The following is a 7,656-nucleotide window of genomic DNA, read 5'->3' on the forward strand; positions in this document are numbered from 1 at the left end:
CACAAACAGCAGCCTGAAAACAGCATTGAGAGTGTGCTGAAATGCTGTCTTTTGAGGTAATTTAGAGCTGTATCACATTTCCCTTCACCCTACCTGTGTCTGTGCTCTGTGATGCAGTTCTCAAGCACTGCACTTCCATTGCCCAATGGTCATCACAAAAGAGGGCATAGAGTAAGGTGAATTTCAAGAAAGCAGAATTGAAAAATTCTCTCAATAAACTGTGTCATATAAAAAATTCATGTGGTGTAGTGGACATGAGTGAACAAGGATGCTGTGAAAGGCAATCAGAAAAAAATGGCCATTTTATGCACAGTTCATGAAGTATCAACAGACAAAAAAGTAGAAGAAATGGCTCTAACATGCAATAAGAATTTACTAGCCTACTCCGTTGCTTAAATTCTGATCCTAATCTGGTGGATATATTTGTTTTTAATATCATTATAAAGCAGATACACTTTTAAATATCAGATATTATTTTCCAAAGTCAAAAGAGTCCATAGTCCTAGCAATGCAGGATTTGGCATGCTTAGGACTTTAATGATCTAGTCTGAAATAGCATTTGTGAGTATGTGGAGGGCCATACTGAATATGTTTTTCTAAATAGTGCTAGCCTCATCACTAAGACCACAAGCTGCTCATTGCATTTCACAAAGCACGTCATATCCCTGTGAATCTGCTGCAGCTTTCTTTGGGGTATGGGCAACTCCTTTACAAATGGAATTTTGACAGATAACTTACGGACAATAGCTGTGGAAGTCTGGGTGCTCAGAAAAGGTGCAAAGTCACCTACAGCTGGGTGTATGCTAGCACCATGCAGGTTGGTAGTGTTGTTTTTGCACTTCTGAGCATAGAATTTGCCCTTCCTTTGCTGATGTTTTGAGAAAAGTCTCATAGGCTTGTAGGAAAAGCAAGAGAAAGCCAGCACAGTTTCATCATGTGCTGCTGATAAGAGTGTCTGAACTATTACAGTCTATTTGGGAATGTCCTTGGAGTTTTAACTTAAGCTTCTCTAGGGGAAAGAGAAGTCCTAATAGATCATTCTTCTAATAGCAATGATAACAAATAGAACTGATATCAGACAGCTGTTGTATATCAGGAAAAATTGCCTCCTGTTTATTTTAAAATGACACAGTTGAACCACACCTGCACTGCCTTATCACACATTTTCTAGACAAAAGGCTTCTCCTGCTTGTTATTTAGTATGGGGATAATAATAAAAATAAAAATAGTGGAAAATGGGCAGTAGAAGCTTTGCTGAAATAACCTCTGGTTATTCACAGTTTTTCTGCCCGTGACAGCACTTGAAGTGTTTGACACTGCAGGTGAAACAAACACTGTAGTTCTGCTTCACCAGTGATGCATGATACAGTCTGTATTTCTGTTTATCCAATAGTGACAGGAACATATTACTGCCTCTTACCTGAAAAATGGCCCAGACATTTTTGTTTGCTGATGAAATTTTATTTAAGGAATAAAAACCCCCAAACTTCCCCATATTGTGGTAACACAAATTGCTTTGAGACAGTTTGTGTTAGGCCTGGCTGGACACAGTCTCGTGTCACACAAGTACAGGGAGGGGGAAAGAAACCAAAATTGATTAGGTCTCTACTTTATCTGTGCTCTTGGATATTTTCATACAGAACACAAAGTCCTGTTCGTATGGTCTGAATTGTAAGCCACAGAGTGGTCCAGTATTGTAATAAACTATTGCAGAATGCTTCTGCTGCATTCTTCTGCTAGAACTCCTTTTGCTCTGAGCCTCTTTATGCCATTCCCATCCATTTCTCACTACATGAAGCTAGGACAGAAAGACACAAATAAGGCAGATTTTCTTTATTTCATTTTATTTCAGTGAAAAGCACTGACAGCAGAAGTGCAGCCAAGAAGGCTGGAATAAACCTAGCCAAGTATCCAAATCTCTCTGAGTAGTTTGGTTTGAATTTAGGTATTACAGAACTAAATTGTAAGGTTATGATAAAGAGGTGAACTGACAGGGAGAGATTTAATTTGATTTATTAGGAGTCAGAAAGGCACATTCTCCAACATTCCAAGATTTCAAATATTATGCTTAGGGCAGTTTTCTTGAATTAATGTAAATAATCAGATTTTTTAAAGTTAAAGAACTGAGTTGAAAGTTAAGTACTGAGAGAACTCTCCAAAGGTTTAGGTCTTTTAGTAAGGCTGTTAAAAGCCACGGCAAAACACAGTATTTGAAATGTAAAACTAGGGACTGACTCGACCCTGGAAAGGTAGGATGCAATTTATATGAACACTGGTCAAGCTTCTGCTCCCTCTCGTTACTGGCTGAGCACTGCAAAGACTTGGCTCACCTGTGACCCATTCATACTGTACAGAATCTGAATTAGAGAATAAAAAAATCACCTTAACTAGAGGATTTAGTAGAAACTAACTCAAAACCATAAAATGTATTAGTCATAGAAGAAACTAGTAGCTGTAGGGAGAAAAGGATGGATGGATGGATGGATGGATGGATGGATGGATGGATGGATGGATGGATGGATGGATGGATGGATGGATGGATGATGAATGGCTCCCAGAGTCAAAATAAAATGAGCTAAAGGGCAAATCAAGGGGTTCACAACCTCTGGAACAACTTTCTGATGAACTATTTGTCTGAATCACACCGTGGGTCATGAATTGTTTTTCAGTCACTCATGGTATCTTGATGCATTTTTCCATCTCTCAAAAGAATGCATTTTCTTGGACATTTCTGCTTTTTGGTTGTTGTATTTTTTCCCCTTATCTAATTAATTTTCAAAACAGTGGGTTTACTTAAGTGATCACAAATTTTTAACCAAAAGATTTAAAACATCCTCAGACTGGTAAATTGAACATTGAGCTACAAGGTTCAAGCATTTTACTTGTTCATTTACAAAAATACTGGAAAATTGATTTTATTCCTATTACACACTTGTAGGATATAAATGAAAGTAAAAACTAAAGTTGGCAGAGAAGGCTACATTAAAATATGTGTATCTGATTGTGAATCAAATGAATCTGTGTTGCTCTGTGATGGTCTCTCTAGCTGATTAGAATGTTTTAAGGAAGCAATTGACTTTTTAGCAGCCATAAAATCTTGAAACTTTCAGTTCATTAATCTAGCCATGGTCTTCTTCAGAAGCAGCTGCATTGTTTCAGAATGAGTAAAGCACATCCATGTAGGAATATGTATGAATAAATATTTCTGAAGCAAATTTAATATCATCCCTGGTCCAAAAATTGCTATAAATTTATTGGTATATAAATTTATGGAAATAGCTTATTTTCTCTTGACACAAACAAAGAAAAGTAGAGAAGCTGGTTTGTTCCTTGAACTGGATTTTCTTCATTACCCTGAGTTAAACACTGAAATCTCAGCACCAGAATAAAGGGCTAGGAGTGTAAGATCATATGACCATAAAACTATTTCAATTCGAGCACAACTGAACCATTTTACTGAAAAAAGTCAACAAAAGTATTCAGTCCAAATCACTCATTCAAGGGTGAATTTAATGGAAATAAAAAATCACAGACTTCTTTCTTATTATTTACATTTTAATTTTAAAAATCACATAACTCTTGCATATAATTAAGAATGAAATAAAGCTTTTGATATTAGCAAACAGTCTTACCTAGTGAGAAACTGCAGACATGTTTGGCTCTATAAATTTTACTCTGCCAGTTTCCACCCATCTTGTTTCCATTCCTCTCTGCATGGCTCTTGGTCTGCAATGGAGCAGCTGAACAACTGTAAAGCTGCTAAAGCAAAGAGCAATGTTTTCTCTATACATAACTCCAAGATTTATTATTTTTATACTTTTTTTTCATCAGTTTCCCATAGGACCCTTAAGTTGTAGTGTTTCACTGATCAAAATCAGTGGGCTGAGCAGTTACATGCCCTGATAGTAGATATGGGATATACAGCAAGGCTTTCATGCAGGTACAACTTTTAAAGTTGGGGAAAACAAAACCTCTCCTTTTTCTTTGACCCAAAATTTATGACTGGATTAAAATACTGAAGCTTTCACTCTTTTTTAGCCGTCAAATCTAGGATGACAGCATGCAAATTGTGTGTATTAAGTTGGAGTCTCAAAATGTTGGCCTTTTTTTTTCAGATTGTGCCCTTGAGGATATTAATAATATTCTTAATTTCATCATAATGATAGGTTTCAACATAGAAAAATTATCTTCTCTTTCACTTGATCTTCTTCCTGCTTGTTCTCATTTATCACAAAGAACTGAAACACCACTCTGATGGCTTTAGATGATTATGAAGGAACAAGCCCTCCTACCCAGCTTTTCTAAGCATTTTTACTTGTCCCCAGGAGCAGTGAAAGCTTTCAAGAAATGTGGCACAGATGTGTATTGGTATCTTCTATATTTTGGGAAAAACTACTACAGATATGACTAGATCCTGAAGTTAGGGGCCCTGTAATGCCTACAGAAGCATTTTCAGAGGAAAAACTCAGGATTAATGAAAGTGAAATGGGAAAATTTGCAGAATTGATTCTGCTCTGGACTATTTACTGGATGGAAAGGGCTCTGGCACATCACCAGTGATGGATATAAAGGTAAATGTTCCCTGTGTTGGTATAGTAGCCAGAAATGCTGACTTTTTAAAGGGATTTTACAGAAAACCCTTTTATGTTAGTTTCCACCGTTTCTCTGAAAGTGGCAGTCTGACCCAGAACATTTAATAGCCATCATGATTCAGACCTTTATGAACACTGCTCACATTTCTCAGTGTTTCATGGTGAAGAAATTGGCTAACCTCTGTTTCAGCTGATCAGAGAACCAAGTTTCCAGTTTGGTTTTGTATATTCAGTGAAGTGAACACACTGTGTTGAACATGGCCTGCAGTATTTTAAAATTAAGGTGTATGCTAGGCCTGGTGTGGAAGGGAGGATAAACTGGGAAATCCATAATATGTGGGATGAACCTTGGCCTCACTGAACCCAAGGAAAAATTTATTGCTGGCTTAAACAAACCAGCTGATTTGCTTCAGAATTCTGTTTTTGATTATAAATAATCTCAGGCAAAAAAATTCATATCTTTGCTGCTTGTCCTTGAGGTTTTGATCCTCTTCAGCCAATTGTGATAATCCCTGTGCCAAACTGTTGACAGTCTCTTATTACTAGTCAGAGATCCTAAGCACAATACACACATCTCTGTCTTTAGTTGTCATCATTCCACATAAATGGCAACATAAAAGCAGGCTGGATCAGGAAATCCTGAGCACTCCTTATTTTCTCTGGGGCCAGTTGCACAATTGCTGGGGATAATTATGAGTACTTACAGGTGAACCCTCACTGAGGAATCTTTTGATGGTTACAATGGTGAACACCTAATACAGAAAACTGAAGTGCTCAGAGACACAGGGCATTGAGAACAGTGTATTGATACAAAATGCCCATAAACCAGGCAAGGTGAGGGAATTTAGAATTGGTTCTCTCACTGCATTCCCTTCCTTGCACTTGTAGCACGGATTGCAGATGATGTGTCTGTTTCTGTGTCACAAAGCCCACTGAATGACAACACTTACCCAGAGCAGGGCAATTTACTGTTTGAAATATGTCCTTTAACTTTCCTTAATTATCAGACTTTAGCAGTTACCTTAAATTTAATTCTGTTGCATTTAAGGTCCAGTTTTATGATGATATAATTTATTTTGGACATTACCAGTGACATTACTCTGCCTGTCAATGGAAACATGAAAGAACATCATCGTAATGAATATCCATGGACTTACATAAATCACTCAAAATACTTCTGATATGTACAGAGATTTTCCATTGACCCTGTAATGACTTTATTAAAACTGTTTCTATACAAGCTGTGTCAGCAACAGAGACATGAAATGATGGTGCTTCAGCAACATCACCTCAGCTTTTAAATGTTTTGGGAAAACACTGTTAATTTTCTTTTAGTAGTGTATTTTCCTTCCCAAATTACAGTCTCAGAGAATAGCACAGTCTCCATATATTGGGAACATAATAGATTTCTTTTTTCTGTTACTTCACAACTTCAGGAGTCATAGTTATCACTGGGAACAAGTCAAAGTTATTAAGAGTGTCTCTACTCACCAAAATGAAGATGGGAAGCCATTGCAGGTTTAATTTAACCATTAGAATGAGGGTGACACAGCTCACAGCCTAGAGGACTTGGAGAGTGACTGCCATTTCCACTGGGTCATTGCTACTCCTCCTAGACTTAATAAAACTACTATTGTTTAATTTTGTGGAATGGAAGCAACCTTAGAGGACTTTCTTTGAGCAGTCCAACGCATCACAATTTTACATAGCCCTAACACTGGTGTAATTCCAGTGATCAGAGAAGAATGCCAGGAGTCAGGCAGGACTTCAACATCTACTGTGGCAGTGGCTCAGATTCTTTACATCCTTTGGTAAGCAGCACCTTGGAAAAAAACTCATTCAGCCAGTTTCTCTTACAGTAAAGTGATTTTTCTTTTTCTCCTTTACACATTTTTAATTGTAACTTGACCTGCTTCCAAGTTAAACAATCTTTCCTTACCAGGAAAATGTGTCAAAGATTCAGGCCGGCCATGACTTAAATTTTTAAAAGACCTGAACTGGCAAAGGTTTTGGAGGTGGAGGGGAAGGAGGCTGATGGGAGGAAAACATCTCCAGCACTAACTCTTGCTAAGTTTAGTAAAGGAAAACACAAAAATTTGCTTCAGGAGAAGTAAAAAAGAAGCTACAAAATATCAGATTAAATTTTCTATACTTTCTGTGGAAACTTTTATTGCAAGGATAGAACATAGTTAATAAAAACTAAAAAGTCGTATTTCAAATCAAAAGCAAATATGACAGTTTTACTCAAACGAACCCTCATGTAAGAGGTATATAGATGTATATACCAGTATACCAGTATATAGAGGTTTCAGAATGTTTCAAGAAGTGGACCTAAAAAATGCACTTTTACCACTCAAGTCTTTAGATATTAGAAGCACCAGAAGATTCAAGCTCACAATCTTTTCTCTTCTTTTTTTTTTTTTTCTTTTCATCATATAATACTGAATGCATTTTTCTAACATAACACATTACATGAAAATTTTCAGTTATGGGGAGCCTAAATAGATTTTTATAGTAGTGCAGTATAATCAACTCTGTCTAGGTCAAGCCAAAAGAAACTACTCAGATACAATATTCTTTAGAATTCTGGTAAGACATTTTTCTGAGTGACATGATATGCCATTTAAAACATCAGCACTATGCAATAGCAAAAAGCGACTTAAGAAATTCACAAAATTACAATGAACAAAACCCACTTACTGAGGAAAAAAATTTCCATCTCCAACTCAAGAGATGTGTAGGCATTATGGATGAAAATGGGGATCAGTGGTGATGAGGAGAAGTAATTGAAGACCAGAAAAGCTCTCCCTTTGGATTGTTGAACCTGTTCTCATGGAACACATTGTAATGCAGCCAAACAAATAATTGAAACAAGAAAGACATCCTACCTCTGCTAATAAACAGCTCTGTTATTGAAAGAAGATCAGAAAGCTAAATAGGATGCCATAGAAGAGGAGCAGTCTGACAGGAGTTCCCAGTACAATATGAAATTGTGACCCCAAAGACTAATGATTCTTTAATGTAGGAGGGTAGAATAATGAGTGTGAGTTGGGGAGTTACTGTC

Source organism: Melospiza melodia, chromosome 2, assembly GCF_035770615.1.
Source record: "Melospiza melodia melodia isolate bMelMel2 chromosome 2, bMelMel2.pri, whole genome shotgun sequence".
NCBI classification, from domain to species: domain Eukaryota; kingdom Metazoa; phylum Chordata; class Aves; order Passeriformes; family Passerellidae; genus Melospiza; species Melospiza melodia.